Source organism: Melitaea cinxia, chromosome 7 (genome assembly GCF_905220565.1).
Source record: "Melitaea cinxia chromosome 7, ilMelCinx1.1, whole genome shotgun sequence".
Lineage (NCBI taxonomy): Eukaryota > Metazoa > Arthropoda > Insecta > Lepidoptera > Nymphalidae > Melitaea > Melitaea cinxia.
This window is the reverse complement of record NC_059400.1, coordinates 17,231,838-17,249,905: the sequence shown is the minus strand read 5'-3', so window position 1 is coordinate 17,249,905 and position 18,068 is coordinate 17,231,838.

The window sequence follows — 18,068 nt, the reverse complement described above, 5'->3', positions numbered from 1 at the left end:
GGGACAGCGCTTTGCATGGTGACGTTTCAATGTGTGACAAAGGACTAACCCCCCTAGCCTTGGCCAAAGAGAACTGGCAGAAACCGGTCGTACTGAGCACCTCTGACCGGGAGACCGTATGGATGGAGAAGGAACTGCATGGACGGTTCTACAAGGCGCTTCACGCACCACACGTGGACAGTAAGGCCTCCGTGCAGTGGCTGCGATTCGGCGACCTCTTTGGAGAAACCGAAGGTTTTGTCTGTGCAATACAAGATCAGGTGGTCAAGACGAACAACTACCGAAAGCACGTCCTGAAGGATGGCACTCCCGACTTCTGTCGAGCCTGTCGTCATCCCGGTGAGTCACTCAGGCATGTGCTTTCGGGTTGTTCCGTGCTTGCTAATACTGAGTACTTGCACAGACACAACCAAGTGGCCAAGATTCTCCACCAAGAGCTTGCTCTTATGTACGGTCTTCTGGAACAGAGGATGCCGTATTACCAATACTCACCGGTGCCAGTACTCGAACGCGACGGAGTCCGGCTCTACTGGGACCTGCCTATCGCCACAGACAGGACGATACTGGCGAACAAGCCTGATATCGTGGTGATGGACAGGGCACGGTCGAGGGTATTTTTAGTGGACATCACCGTCCCGCATGACGAGAACCTCGTGAAAGCCGAGACTGAGAAAAAACGTAAATATCTGGATCTGGCGCACGAGATTGTCGACATGTGGGGTGTGGGGTCTGCTGAAATAATCCCTATCGTAATATCTGCCAACGGTTTGATCCCGGTTAGCCTCGCTCACCATCTGAGGCAACTGGGGATCCGGGACGGTTCGCTCGCAGCCAGGATGCAGAAGGCGGTGTTACTTGACTCGGCTAGGATTGTCCGCCGGTTTCTCAGCCTACAGCCCTAACCCCCGGCCGTTTGATCTCCCTGCCGGGGCGTATTCCTCCACCCGCTTATATTTATATATGTAAGTATAAGTAAATTTACTATATTATTTATATAAGTAATTATTATAATATATCTATCTATTATTTATTGGGCGGGCGGAGTGAAATTCAGTATAATAATAAATACTCTTTATTGTACACCACAAAGAAACATTACAACAAAAGTGATACATGAAAAGAAAGATGTACAAAGGCGGTCTTATCGCTAAGAGCGATTTCTTCCAGACAACCTTTGGGCATAGGACATAGCTAAGAAAAAGAGAAGCGGTAGGGAAGTGTACAAACAGTTGATAAAGAATTGGCATATAGTTAACAAGCAGTATGATATTAACAGAAGTAAATATACATATACACATACATATACACATTATACATACACATACATATATACAAATAAATATATACATATATACTACATAAACAAATACTACATAATATATATATTTATGGAGCTGATAATGATAATTATGAAGTATTTAGTGACAAAAAATGCGCCTTTAGATATTTTTTAAAACAAGCAAGAGATTGAGCTTTTCTTATAGAGAGAGGAAGAGAGTTCCAAAGTTGTACAGCTTTAACAATCAAGTTTTGATAGGTTTAAAATTCCTTTTAAAACTCATATCGTAGTTAGCACAAAAGGAATAAGGCAGCCGATTAAGTTCCAATCATTTTTCTTTATAAAAGAAAAGCTTTCCCTAGCATTATCGACGTGTATCGGTGTGTCTGCAAACACACAAACACACACAAAATATATATTTTTTTTCTAACACCAGTTTTAACACAGACATATTTTTTAAATTAAATATTTCACTACGACAACGTACTTAAAATATAAAAGATAACATACAAACAGTAATTAAGGTTTTAATGTAGCGGAAAATAGAATGTAGGTCATTTTGTGAATTGACATTACAAATTTGAGTGCGTCAAATAAATATTATTGCATCTTACCGCTTTTAAAACTACGTTAACGACGCAAATACGCGTATAATTAATAATTATCCAGCGTTTAAACAAGAATATTTGATAATTAATTAATTAGATAGTATCTTTCGTTAAAACATGGCTAATAAAATGAATTTGTGACAGAAAAATATTTAGAATAAGTCTGTCAATTACACGTGTTTGGTCGAGATACTTCCCCAGTTGTGCTGCCCCAGATTTTGAGCAAAATATTTCCTGTTTTTTTTGAATCATGAAAAATTACCTACGCATCTTTAAAAAAAGCATATATACGAATGATGAACCTTTGAATAATTTTGCACCTTGCGAGATTCCAATCTTAATGATACGTTATTACATCGAATAACGCAATTAGTTGAGTCAACTCGATTCACTGCGTGAAGCTTAACGCTGCGTGACGATAAATATATCTTTGAAGTTTTATTTACGTTTTTTACTGTATTTTTATCGTTTTACGGGTTATTTAAAATTTTAATTTCAGGAAAGCAGGTTCTTTTTAAATACAATAATTAAAATCATTGTGCTCGTTAGCAAAGGAAAACAAAAAGTACAGTTGAATTGAGAACCTTCTCCCTTTTTTGAAGTCGGTTAAGAATACTAAAAAAAATACCTAAACTATACTAATATTATAAATCTGAAGTTTGTTTCTTCGAAAGCGCTAATCTCAGGAACTATTGTTTTGAATTATAAAGTTGTTTTTGTGTTGTATACATTTACCGAGGAGAGGTATAGCCTATACAATAATTTAGTACATTTCTCCTCAAATTAACGCAGGTAAAACCGTGGAGAACAGTTAGATTTTTATTCAAAAAAATCCCAGTTCACCTTACTCAAAACCTTTCACTGGGTGTACAGATTTCGACTACTTTTTTTGTTAATCGAAAGGTGGTACTTGTCATGTTTTCCCATCTTCACATTTAAATTTAATCAACATCTGTCATGTACTTTTCGAGTTATATCTAATAATGCGTATTTACTTGACTATTTTTTCGTCGACCTACGTTGTATCATACACATAACTTTTTACTGGGTGTACCGATTTGATGATTTTTTTTTAATCATTGGCTAGTGGCGGTCATGTGGGTTAATTTAAATTAGATTTAGATCTAATTATTGCTTTTTGAGTAATCTTTGATAACGCGTAGTTACTTGACTATTTTACCATCTATCTACTGATCAATTAAAAATGACATGTTAGGAATTGTACAATTCTCTCTCCTTACCCTTCGACGGAGTCACCCGTGACCGTGGCGTCTGCAACGTCATTGAAATATTGGGAGTTTCAAAATGCCAATCACGGAAATGCTGTGTGGCTACGACATCAAAGAATATAGTCATCCCCTCTCTTCCGGTGGGTGTCGTAAGCGGCGACTAAGGGACAACACAGTTTCACTACCACATTGGAACTTAAAAAGCCTACCGATGTCGGGATAACCATCCAACTGCTGACTTTGTAATACACAGGCCGAAGACGGGCGGCAGCGTTTTCGGTGCGACAAAGCCAGCCCCAGCAGCACTGAGATTGAATCTGAACTATCTGTATTTATTACATGTCTATGTAATTGGGTCGATTAATACGCTTAGTGATGAAGAAATATTAAACGTATTTATGAATTAAATACAATTGAAAATGAGAATATAAGTAACAATAATTAAAAATAGCCTAAGCTAGAGTTGAAGGTAACAATTAATACGTCAAAAATTTTACTTCAAATGTGTAATTTGAACAAATAATTGCCCGTCGCCGTGTCGCTACATGGCTGTTAATCACAAGACTTACGATGATCAGAAAATGTATTGGAAGTGGCATGTTTTAGTGAGTACATAACAAAGAGTAAGCGTGATTTAGTAACGTTACGTGTAAGACAAATTGTTTGACAAAGTAATGTCATTGTGTATTGTACGCTTGTTATATATTTTTATAATACTAGTAGTTCAATTTCCTTGTAACAGATATTTGTAAAGTCCATTCTAGTTTTTTGAGTTTAGTGTTTGATTTAAGGATGTCTTTGAATTTGTATTTCTGTTGTGTTTTAGCGAACCCTTATTACAATTTTTTTTCAACTGGTATCTGAAGAATTGTTTTCACAGTCCATCCATGAATCATTAATTTTAAGATTTTAATCGTACACATAGATTATATGATGTGTTATTATAAATTGGAAAAACCAAATCGTGTGATAACATAAAGTATGATATATGACACTCGTAAATTATTTTCTTCGAGAATTACTGTGATAAATTTCTAGAAAAAGGTTGTCAAGAAATTAATAACAATATATTTATTTTATGATTTTTTTTTAAATTATTCACTAAATACGTCGTCAATCGCTAAATTTAAACCAGCTTAAACGTCATGCAAATTATTCCGGTATATTTGATATGAGATATTCAAATTTTACCATAGTGTATATTTGAAAAGTACGTATGAGACTACTGGACGTGACTTATGACAAAATGTCACTACGCGTGACAAACTAAAGATGCCTATGTCTGACAGAATACACAGCTTAATAAGGTGTTAAATTGTTAATACTCAAGACGATAACAAGTACTTTAGACAAATTATACAATTACTTGTATAGTTTGTCTAAAGTTATACTTGTTATACCGTTTATAAATCTTTATTCGTATTTTAAATGTAAGTAATAGATTTTCGGTAGATTTAATACGGATGAAAAGCTGACTCTTAACTCTTAACAATGTAGGCAAATATTTTAGGCAAACTTTTTATGTAAGAAGTTCAGTGATATGTATACCTATCGATTCGTATTGAGATATGGTAAAGTCTAATCTTGATATTTTCTAGACTGTTATATAGAAGCTAATACATGTTTAGCCAACTTAATTCGAAAAAAATTAATCTCCGATAGTAAAACTCAATATTTCGTAATGTTACTGTATCTTGGAGTGATAATCGACATTGCAATATAATTGATGACTAATTTTACACATTTACATAATTTAATTAGCACGTGTAAGAAATAGTAAATCATTATTTTTTTTTTATAAAAAAATATGTCTGATAAAATTGTCATAAATTACAACTGTCACTAAATATTCGGATACACGTCGAACAATACCAACAATGTGACAAATTAAATTCTCAAGTTACTATGGACATCTGCTAAATAAGACGAGTCGCGGTTGCGTTGTAGGCTGACTTGTGTAGTGTCTCCTCGTTTTTCTCGTATGTAAGCGATGAATAATTGTGTTTGCTCGCAAACGAAAAAAAAAACCGACTTCAATTACATCGACAAGTAATACAACGTAGATAGACGAAAAAATAGTCAAGCAACTACGCGTTATCAAAGATTACTCAAAAAGTAGTTATCAGATCTCGATAAAATTTATATGTGACTACATGATAAACATCAGCTTTCGATTAAATTAAAAATTATCAAAATCGGTACACCCAGTATAAAGTTATTGCGGATTTTCGAGAGTTTCCCTCTATTTCTCTGGGATTCCATCATCAGATCCTGGTTTTCTTATCATGGTACTAAATTAGGGATATCCCCTTTACAAAAAAAAAAGAAATATCAAAATCGGTACATCCAGTAGAAAGTTATGCGGTATAATACAACGTAGGTCGACGAAAAAAGCGTCAAGTATAATCGCATTATTAGATATAACTCGAAAAGTAGTTGTTAGATCTCAAATAAATTTAAATGGGACCAATTGGCACACACCACCTTTCGATTAAAACAAAATTTGTCGAAATCGGTCTACCCGGTCAAAAGTTCTGATGTAACATACATAAAAAAAAAACAGTCGAATTGAGAACCTCCTCCTTTTTTGGAAGTCAGTTAAAAACAATGTGAAATGTAGATTTTTTTTTTTTTCGTTTGTATCATAGATATAATATTCACATATAAATAATTACACTTACGACGAAAAAATACTTAGTATATTATTAAAAGCGCTTTCTATTTAAACATAGTAAAATATCAACTTGATACGTCAAAAGCTTTTGCTTGAACCAACACCGAACTATCAGATGTCATTTAGCTAATTCGCTGTTCATTGGAGCCGTCCTGTAAATAAATGTAATACGACATGACACGCGTCTCCGTGTCGCTGGCGTTGTGGCGAGCGCTTTGCCACATTTTATGAATACTAATCGCTTGCGGTCGCTCGAATTAGCGATAACATTTCTCAAGTCTAGCAACGCTTCATTGTTAAATAAGTTTTCTTTGTTAATAATATAAACACTTATTTTGGTATAAGTATTAGTTAAGTAGATCATATAAGAGTGGTGATGGGAAAATATGATTATTAATAGCATTAACAAAAAAATAATTAAACACAACTAAGCTTTGTGTACTAAATTATATGAAATAAAAATACACTTCTTCATTATCTATAATTGACACTTGTCATAATATTCTCAAGTAAAACAAGATTTGAAAGACATTTTCGTTAACATCAAAAACAATCCAACATCACTGACATAGCGACGTGACATGACATAGATCAAAGATGTTTTTCCACTCACACGCCAACCCTATTCCGACCCATTCATGCCATGATAATAGATGGCGACGAAAGGTTGTCGCTCCTACGTCCGCGGCCTGTCACGGCCGAAGCTGACAGCATGTCACTGGCCGGGTAATTAGCTAATTGTTGCCACTAGCGTTACAAATGCTTCATAGGATAATAAACCTTATCTACTAAAATATAAGATCGAATTTTATTTAATGCTGGTCAAATGCAATTTGCCAACCATAATTGCAGCCTCATTACACGATCGTTAATTTGATTGTTCAAGCAATTTTATATTTTATCACGTTTAAATAAAGTAATTTTTTGTTTGAAAGGTTAATAATTACGCTCGTGAATAAATTTCGATAGCGTGACCAATGGGCTAGATTGACGTGTCATACGATATTTTGACGTGTCAAACGATGTCTTATCATTCGTTTGAAATCGTTCTATGTGATAATCTAACTTTGACTGACGTTAAAACTGTCGGATTAATTAATTAACAATTTTATTATCTTTTATTTTCATTGGCCATGGCTATAAGATCAGGCATAAATGATTTAAATTAAGTTGTGGCCAATAATTGATATACTATACTTACATAAATGAAGTTGATATTCGTATGTTTAAAAACTTAGTTCTTAACATTACAGACGCAAATTGCAAAATCTCAAAGGATAATTACTTTTATGACACCATCATACCCATTTATAATATTTTTTGTATCTTTACTAACCAACCATTTTCGATAAAATAGTGACTCGATTTCTGAAAAATTGAAGACATAATATTTGTAGATTAAGAACTTTGTATGTATATGTAGCTGAAATAGGTATGAATTATCCTGCTCAAAATCTGGAGCAGATCGACTGGGTTATATCTAGCTAGACATTACTCATTTTGGCTGGACTGAGTGTATATAAATCTTGTATAAAATATTTCGTTGTACAGTCGATATATGTTACATTGATTGAATTATAAACTGTGCATGTAACACATTCATAATAACTAACGTCTGTTTGTGTGTCGTGAGTTATGGAGGTTTATAAATTTGCCAAATGGTTCTTCATTACTCATCCCGACGCAGTTGTGTATCCATTCAGAAATAATGATCGAATTATTCCACCATCGGTATCGTATGGTTTATGTTGTAATGTATTAATTACAGTTATTTATTGGTACTATTATATTATAATTTGATGTGTCCCGCGGCTTCACACGCGTTGTAAAAATATAGCCTATAGGCTTTACTAGCCAACACAAAAATATTTTTTCAATTCGAACCAGTAAATCGTGAGGATAGCACGCTTATATTAAAATAAATTTTTCAGCTTTATATTAATTTTATAGATGAATGAGGATTGGTATATGACGACGCGTTAGCGCAGCGATCAGAGCGCTGGCCAATGACGCTGACGTTTGTGGGTTCGTTCCCCGCACACAGCATATTGTTATTGTAGTAGATATCTTAGAGATGTTTGCTGTATTTGTGCTTGTGTATGTGTGTGTGTGTGTGTGTGTTTGCGGACCCTCGACACAGGAGTATATCCTAATACCTATTGACCTGTTGAATGTGAGGCGTTTATTAATGACAAATAAAATATACATAATATGTATTAGAATATTAGTCAAAGGAATTTAATATTTTTAATATATTTTATAGTAATTATGTTGAATTTTTAAATATATATATATATATATCGTATTTGAATTGATCGACTTATTAGTCGAAAAAATTTAAGAGATGTAGCGTTACTGATTGAGGCAACATGTAGGTAGTTTTTTTAACTTCATTTAACTATCATAAAGATTATATAATTATTTTAACTTCTTAAATCTTCAATTTTCCTTTAGTTATCAGTAGATTTTTGATAATATTTAAAGTAATATAGAATATAAGAATAATATAGATTTTCCTTAATTAAAGTTATATACAAAAATTATATTTACCTTTTATAAATAATTTCCTTCCATTTTAAATACCAAAAAGTAAAAAAACATAAATAATAGTGCAAATTTCGACTTGTACGAGAAACGTGAGTGTGGCACGTCGCTTAATTGACGTGTTTGTCAGTCGCGTAGTGACGTTCCTTTTGCGATTTATCTATCGACATCTGATATTTTGTTTCATTACACCTCCGTCATATTTCAAAGTACACATAGTTACAATTCAGTTTTTTTTTTTCGCTTGACAATGTCATCTGCGTATTTTGCAAAAATATTTTTTTCCACCAATAATTGATCATATGTTTTTGTTCCATAATTTTACAAATAAAACTGGAAGACAAGTTATTCTAATAATGTATTCAACTCTATTTTTCTCTGTTTCAACTTCTGATTCTATTATTTCTTTCTCAGTTATGGTATAGAGTATCTATGATACTTATAAGTTGTACCACAGCCCTCTACATACAATTATTTTCTTACAGTTCATCTTATCGAAGGCGTTTCGATCAATCGTTCTCGATTAACAAAACTTATCTGAGTGTTTAGTCAAATGAAAAATTGAAGTCGATCTGTGAAATTGTTTAATTTGTTTCCTATAAAATAATTTGTAACACATCGATACTTCAAAGAAATCGGTACATCTCTATCCGTCACCGCTTGACAGCGGAAGCCAAAGACAAGCTATGGCTCAAGACAGACAGACCGTGATTAACATCGTATTGACACGATTTCGTTGCAAAGACGCAATAATTACACCTATTAGGGACATTATTTATTAATTGTTTCTGTTCTTGTTGGAACTTTTGTGTATTCTCGGATAAGGAGCTAGACTAATGAGTCACATATATCACTGTAACAGACAACACTGAAAATAATAAATCCTGCTAATGTTCAGATCATAATCTTCTGAACGTTAGGCCAATAATTAAGTAGGTATAGCTGCTGAATGACGACGCGTTATTTTTATGTAACTAGGTCGGCAAACAAGCGTACGGACGGCTCATCTGATGGTAAGCAACTACCTACCTTTAGCTAAAGACGCCTGCAACACCAGAAACATCATTGCCGACCCTATCCCTCCCAGGAGCTCTGCTCACTTTACTCACCAGCAGGAACACAATACTGCTTGAAAACAGTATTATTTAGCTGTGGTCTTCTGTAAGGTCAAGGTACTACCCCAGTCGGGCTGCTCCATATTTTGAGCAGGAAATTTCCTGCGCAAATATGGAGCAGCCCTTTGAAATTGAAATTGAATATACACAAATATACATATATAGTAAATCCACCAGGCACATGACACTGAGATAACATCGCTGATTTATTATTATGATGATAATTTAATTGATAATACTACTAATTAGTCAAGATCAATTAGATACAGCTTAGATAATTCTGATTATAGCATTAAAATTTCTAGGTTGAGATAAATAATTATTGTTTACTTATTATCGCTAGAACGACGCATATTTTTCTTTATATCGTGATTATCAATCAAATGGGGTCTTTTTTTGTAATCAATCTGTACTAATTTTGAAAATTATCGCTCTGCTTTAGTAGCTCAAGTAGCCTTGATACCTACGGTCACCGGTTTCGATTTTCACTCGCGTCAGAATTTGTATTTGTATATATATATTCCTCCATTATCCTTCGTGCCTCGGAGAGCACGTTAAGCCGTCGGTCTCGGTTGTCATCATGTACGCCTGATAGTGATCGTTATAGAACAGAATATATCCGCAAACTCGCATTGAAATAGCGTGGCGGATTTAGCTCTGATCCTTCTCCTACATGGGGTAAGAGGCCCAGCAGTGGGATATTACAGGCTGACGCGTATATATAATTAATAATGTTAGATGTATGATGGAATAAATAAATAAATAAATACATTTATTTCAAGTCCGCGTCTACTCACCGTGTCTTAGAAAGCATGTAAAGCTGTCGGTCCCGGTTGTCATCATAAACACTTGGTAGAGATTGTTACTCGAATTGGAAAATTTTGCCCCCATCCGCAATGGAGTAGCATGGTAAACTACAATATTATTCCTCTATGAAAAATATGCCTTTTCTAAGCAGTGGAATTTTTAGATATTAAATGATTTCATTTAATTATTAATAATACTAAAGAATTTTCAGGCGACTGTTTTAAAATTTTGATATCTGCCTGTCAAAGTGCCGTATCATGGTATCAAGAATTTCATACTTTCACAGAATACTCATAACCAAGACCCATCTAGATTCCAGAGACGGATTTTTATCGAGGCTTTTTTTTGTTTAACCTTTAAAAAATATGGTATTTTAAAAATCGTTAAGTACGCAACACAACACACGCTAAGCAATTTAATTTTATTTGTACGCTACGTAAGTTGCTAGTGCCTAATGATCTGATTTGATAAATTATTTTCTCGTTAGCGAACTCAATTACATAATGTGCTTAGAATATAGCATTATATATTTCGTATAGGACACGCAACACAATTGACTAACGGCCAGTTAAAATTACTAACTATTTCTGAATTTGCTTTCTAGAGATAGAATTTGGATGTAAGCTTGTACCAAAAATCAATAATTTCGCATTGATTTGTCAGTCTAAATTAGGATTATCGCTTAATAATATACTAAGAGTGCCCTACTGATTCATCAATAGGTGTAAATTTGTGAAAATTTAATTTTATTTACATTACGATATTTTCCCAAAGATTTTTTTTACAGTATTATATGATTGTTGAAATATCAAATTAAGATGTAAAACTGTGATTTATGGATACCTGACGTAGTTGAAATGGTTGTTTGCTTGATTTCTCTATCATACACACAAACAAAAACTTATCATTTAAAGCATTTAAAACGAATCAAAACGCAGTTCAACGTACGAAGATATAAATTACAAGTAACAAGTTGATGAAAGGCATATGACACGAGATGATAAACGATTGCTCCTCAATCATCACCCCTCTCCGTCATCTGAACTAGGGTTGTGTGAAATTAAAGTGACTACGATACGAACATACTACGATATAAAGTAACTAAGTGACTTAATCATGTAGTCATTTTAATATCAATTTCACTTTTTTTTTGTTGTCTTAGTTACCTACACTCTGAAATATGATTCCGACCTAGTTATATAAAAAAATATGTCAAATGTTATAAAGCACACTCTTACACTATTTTTTTTATACCACTAAGTTGCCAAACAAGCGCACGGCTCACTTGATGGTAAGCGATTACCATAGCTTAGACGCCTGCTACACCCGAAGCATTGCAAGCATGTTGCCGTCCCTAAGGGCCGGTTTTTTGATCCGTAGTAAAAGTAGAGTTAACTATTTGTCAAATTGACTATAGTTAAGACACTAACTAATGGTTAAGCCGAAGTTTCGTTTTTTGATCGCTATTTTAACTTTAGTAAGAATTAACGAATAGTTAAAGTATTGCCATTGCAATGAACCTGGGGTAAGGTCATTTTTTGTAGGGAGTCGTTATTTTCATATGGTAATATTTGTAGATCCGAATGCATTTTGACGTTAGTCGTGACGTGATATGTCAATTCATGTAAATTCACTGAATTTTTAAAAGAATAATAATTGTACCTATTTTTAATTAAAGATTAAAGACTAGCTTAAAATAAACTTAAATAATGACGTCAAGCAACAAATAAGTGCAAGAGTTGTTTTTAACTTTTTATCATAATGTAAAGCGGTTCTTGAAGATCATAATATGTTTAATATTTTCCATTTCTTTGTGTAGAGAACGTAATGCCAACTTTAACCAGGATGAGTCATCTAAATTAACGTTGTTTCTTAAGGATTACCCCATATTGACCAGTAAAAAAACTGATCATGCCAGTAATCAACAAAAAGATGCAGCCTCGCGATCACTAGCCAAAAAGTTTAACTATGACGCAGTTCGCTTCCGCACTATGAAACAAATTGCAAAATTCGACATCATCCCAATGCTCCAGCGGCGAATTACGTGGTCTAAACACCTAAGGTCTTCCGCATTAGAACATACTCCGTAACTATTTCATCATCAGATGAACTATCCCATATGTCAAAGTATCTGGTTATATTTAAATTCATTAGGTACCTACAAAATCGGCGTAAATACTGAACTCGATACTCAATTTCAACGAATTACGAAACGATATCAGTACCCAATACCTTGCTTTGAAGACAGAATTATCAATGGGCACGGTATAAAACAAAAGAACAGATGTTGATTTTGTGAGAACAAAAAGTTAACTATTAGTCATATGGCTAAACCCCCGACGTTGCTGTGGTTAAATATTTTAACTATTTGTTACTTTTTCAACCATTAGTTAAGCTAACTATGGGTCAAAAAACGTATTTTATAGAAATTTAACTATTTGTTGCAATTTTTAACTAATGGTCGCGTTAACTAGGGATCAAAAAACCGGCCCTAAGGGCCGGTTTTTTGATCACTAGTTAAGGCAACCATTAGTTAAAAATTGCAACAAATAGTTAAATTTCTATAAAATACGTTTTTTGACCCATAGTTAGCTTAACTAATGGTTGAAAAAGTAACAAATAGTTAAAATATTTAACCACAGCAACGTCGAGGGTTTAGCCATATGACTAATAGTTAACTTTTGTTCTGACAAAATCAACATCTGTTCTTTTGTTTTATACCGTGTCCATTGATAATTCTGTCTTCAAAGCCAGACCTTTCCCGGGAGCTTTGGTTACCTTACTTACCATAGGAATTCAACACTGTTTGCAAAACAGTTTTATTCAGCTGTGATATTCTGTAAGATCGAGGTACTTCTCCAGTTGCGCTGCCAGATTTTAAGCAGGATATATCCTATTGTGCCCTACCTCAGAAACTTCGTATACAACCAAACCGACTTAAACCAAAGTCTCTTTTTTACGATCTAAACATCATTTTTGTTCATTTAATAAAACACTTTTTTCGGATTTTATCGCGGTTTATTGTTAACTTTTGATTCCCGACGTTTCGGATACTTTACAGCAACCATGGTCACGGGAGGACTGAGGTGTCAGACGTCCCAACGTTACAAAGTTATTCGAAACTACCCGACATACATCATTATCTTATATAGTCCTATCTACGCAGAATGTGCTAATTGAGTCTTTAATCTGTGGTGAATTATGCTTGGTTTTTGATTTAATTATATTAATAATGGGGTCCCTCATTCATCATCATACATCCGTCCTCATTCATCAGTGGGGTCATCATTTTTGTTTTTATTCCTACAGTAATCTGTTCGCTTTTAATATATGAATCTAGATAAAAATAATACAAAAGATAAACAACAACGGCCCAACAAACACAACCACGGCATAGACTCATATGGCCAATATTGTTTGTCATGTGTATCATGTCAGTTAATGCTAAAACCGTTGTATCAACACGTCATTAATTCAACTTAGTTTGAATTTTTTACATTCAATTTTTTTGTAATGTGTGTGAAGCGTTCGTTTATTTATACACACACGGTCGTGTTTCTAAGCTAAGCAACTTAATGCTTATGTTATAGGTAACACCGGCTGATATAGCTACATATTTTATTTCTATAAATACATTTAAAAATATATCACAGACAGACTCGAAGATGGAATCGAACCCAAAACCACCGAGCAGAAGCCACCCAAACCACAGAGTCACAGCAATCTGCGCCAATGGGCTAGTTAATCAAAAGAAAAACAAACAAAACGTCTAAACAGAGGCTAGTATGTGGAACGTTCGTCGTAAAATGATTAATGTGCCCCGTCGTTGTTAATCATAGCCGAGTCAGATGTGATAGATGAACTGTATCCTGCTGATCATTAGTGGACTTGTACAAATACTTGCGTATTATTTTTTACGAGTTCGTTTTATATTAAATTATTTGTTGTTTGTATGTACCTCTATAGTGTTTTGGTCCTGCGAGCCGGATATTTTTATTGTCATACTAGCTGTGTATCACGGTTTTACACGCGTTAATTTGAAGAAATAAATAGTCTATTCTATTATTTCTATACTATATTTACCAAGGAAGGCTTCCTTGGTAAATATAGTATAGAATATATAATAATTTTTCAATTTGATCCAGTAGTTCCTGAGAGTAGCACGCTTAAACAAATACACTTTTAACTTAGTATTAATAGTAAAGATTATTATATTTGGAAGAGAAGTGTACAGTACTTACAATGCTTTAAAAGAGCTGCTAAAGATAAAGAAAAGGAAATGTTGTTATCCAACTCCTTTACTATAATAAATATAGTCAATACTGGCTGTGCTCGCGACTTCATCTACGTGGAATAGTGACTTTACATCTTCTACTTAATTAATTAAATTGGCATAACTTTTTTATTTATGAACCGATTGACATGAAACAAACACTAAATGTTAAGCTAATCTTGCTACAATACATTAGTAAAAACCACATCTAAATTGAATAAGCCGTTTATGAGATTAGCGTGCACAAACGCACAAACAATTGGACAAAAATTCTGACAATCATTATTTTGGGCGCTATTTGCGTTGATAGAGGTCCCTATAATATTTTTTCTTATACATCTTAAATGTACAGACAGGGACCCGTTAATTTTTTATTATAAGTATTGATTAAATTTCTATACAGTCTCGTTGAACTTATATAGACTGATAAAATTCAAACGTCTCGACAATTTAAAGTAAACCATGGAGCGTTCTTGAAAAAAAATTTAAATAAATAAGTGGATCGTAAAATTATTTAATATCAAAACAGGAAACTCTTTGCCGCTAATCATGTTCTGTCATTAATTATAAAGATTTATATTCCCGAGGAAAGAAATTGATTTATGAGAAATTTTTTAAATTCTACATTTCCGTTACGCTGTCGAATATTTTTTTAATTAGTGTTAACGTGAGATAACTTAATATAAGATACACTATTTTAGACAACAGAACCTTTATACTGTTCGAATGTTTAATTATGGTCGTGAACTGAGGTAGGGCACAACAGGAATTCCCTGCTCAAAATATGGAGCAGCCCGACTTGGGTAGTACACCTCGACCTTACAGAAGACCACAGCTAAATAATACTGTTTTCAAGCAGTATTGTGTTCCTGTTGGTGAGTAAGGTGACCAGAACTCCTGGGGGGTGGGAGGGGGGGATTGGGGATCGGGTCAGCAACGCGCTTTCGATGCTTCTGGTATTGTAGGCGTCTATAAGCTACAGTAATCTCCTACCATCAGGTGAGCCGTACGCTTGTTTGCCGACGTAGTGACATAAAAAAAAAATTTCAACCACTGGGCGACCACAAGTTTATATTAATACGAAAGATGGATCGATAAAGATTAAAGTAAGCAACTAAATTTAATTTATAGATCAAACTTTAGCCGTTACGATTCATAAAATCACCTTCAAACGGCACAAAGATTTACTCAAACCGAATATTAAAACCGTCAATCAAACTAATTTCTCGTGTCGGAGTCGTTGAAGTATCGCGTCGGCGTCGTCGCGTCACGGATGATGAATGGCTGAGTCGTTAATCACTGCGGTGCTAGGTCATCACTCACAGTCAGGGTGATTGGGGTGTGATACACAGATGGGGGGAAACAGTTCGCTGATTTATTAGCTGGGTAAGTTAGCCTTTGGTATGGGCAGAGATTTCTGGTAGAAAAATTTTCTTAGAATATGTTTAAGATGAAATTTTGACATTTTTTTTAAATACTTGACACGTTTTGGGTTGCATATTGTCGATCAGCTAATTACAGTATTGTTAATTAAACATTAACGTTGTTTTTAGAACTTACAGTAGAACTATAAGAAATGAGTATAAATAAATGTAATAGTACTAAAAAAAGTATTCTGAATTGCACCATCTTCTAACAGTCTATATAAAAATTATTGTGTTGCATTAAACATCTTCATATCATCATTAAATATATTAACAGTTATATATCTTACTTGCATCCCGCCCCGGCTTCGCACGGGTAATTAACAAAACTTTCAAAAAATTGTTTTTTTCCAAATTTTTTGAAAATTGCACCCGCGGATATGGCTTTCCAGCAGTGAAAGAATTTTTCGAATCGGTTCAGTCGTTTCGGAGCATATTCAATGCAAACAAATAAACAAATCTTTTCTATTTATAATATTAGTCCACAATCATTGCGGATAATAAAGCCACTTCGAATGACAACCATGAGCTGTAAGGCCTACAGTCTGTAGCCTGTAGCATTTATTTATTTTTATTTTTTATTTATAGCATAGCATATCTCTTCTTACAAAAAATTTGTTTTTTTTAGTTATCTGAAATTATAATGAAATAACTAATTTGAATATACTGATACCATCCCCTCTGTGGTAGATAGACGAAGGGTCCCGAGAAGTGAATTGTGTTCGTCGAAATGGCTCATTTTAATTCTTGTGTTAATATAACAAATTGTTCGCAGGTGGCGCCTTTGTGTAAATTATAAATAAGATTTATTATGTAAAAATCGTTTTAGATATTAATAGATGTTACTTAATGGATATTTCATTTGGTATTCTGGTATATCTCCGTTTTATACTTCTTACACAATGAAGCGAGTAGAATTACTAGACTTGGAAAGAATATATCTGTATGCATTTGAAAGGCTGTTTATTGACTTCCTCAATAAAATTACAATAATTAGTTATTAATGATTCAACCTTTCTCCAATTTCCGAGTACACCTACATAATTTTAAAAAAGTATCAAATATACTGTACATATTTATGTATGTAATTCAGTAGATATCATCGCCATCGTGATCACTCCAGCCTATCGCTGTCCACTGCTGAACATAGGCCTTCCCTAAGTTCGCGCCAGACATCCGGGTTTTTCGCAATCTTCATCAAGCCTACACCGGCTACATCATTAGATATGAACAAGCCTAATTATATTTAAAGTAGCCTATCTTTAATGCTTTATAGATATAAACGTTTTACACTCAACGGCCCAGTAGAATTTTCTTGTGTCGGGAGTCCGGAAATACACAGAATATACAAGCACAAACGCCCAGACCACGAAGAAGATCTATATGTCCAATACAATGTCTTCGTGAGCAGCGCAACAACCAGTGCTGTGACCACTGCGCTAACACGTCGTCAATATAATAGTTTATGTGAAACTACCACCCGATTTTGATTTAAGATTACGCTGAGAAAAGATCACGGTAAATCTTTGCTAAATGTTGGAACGTATATTAAATAAAACTATTTATAACATATTTAAGCCGTGTTTCCTTGTATCCAACATACATAAGTCGATTATAAAAATCACAGAGTCTAATATATGTCATAGGAATGTGTTCTAATTACAATATATATATATATATATATATATATATATATATATATATATATATATATATCTTCACTAAATCGAAATTTTAATAGTAATACCATGAAAGCAAAAATTTTTACTTAGAAAGAAACCCAATAGTTGATAATAATCATATCCTAAATAACATCTAAACTAAGTTATATATTCCTAGATAAAAGTATCAAATAAAACTGTCATAGATTAATAACTAATTCAATATTAGCTCGAGTTAACACGAAATGATATCGATGGTAAACATTGGAGCGGCGTTTATCGTGACCTGTTTGGACAAACGGATTAGCCACTGTTTGGGACTAAACTGTATATAATTTAACACTAGCTTCGCCACGCGGTTTTATCAGGAAGTTATTCTTCTTTTGAGGTAGGCACAGCCGGAAATATCCTGCTCAAAATATGAGACGACCATCTGCAAAAAGATCTGAAAATT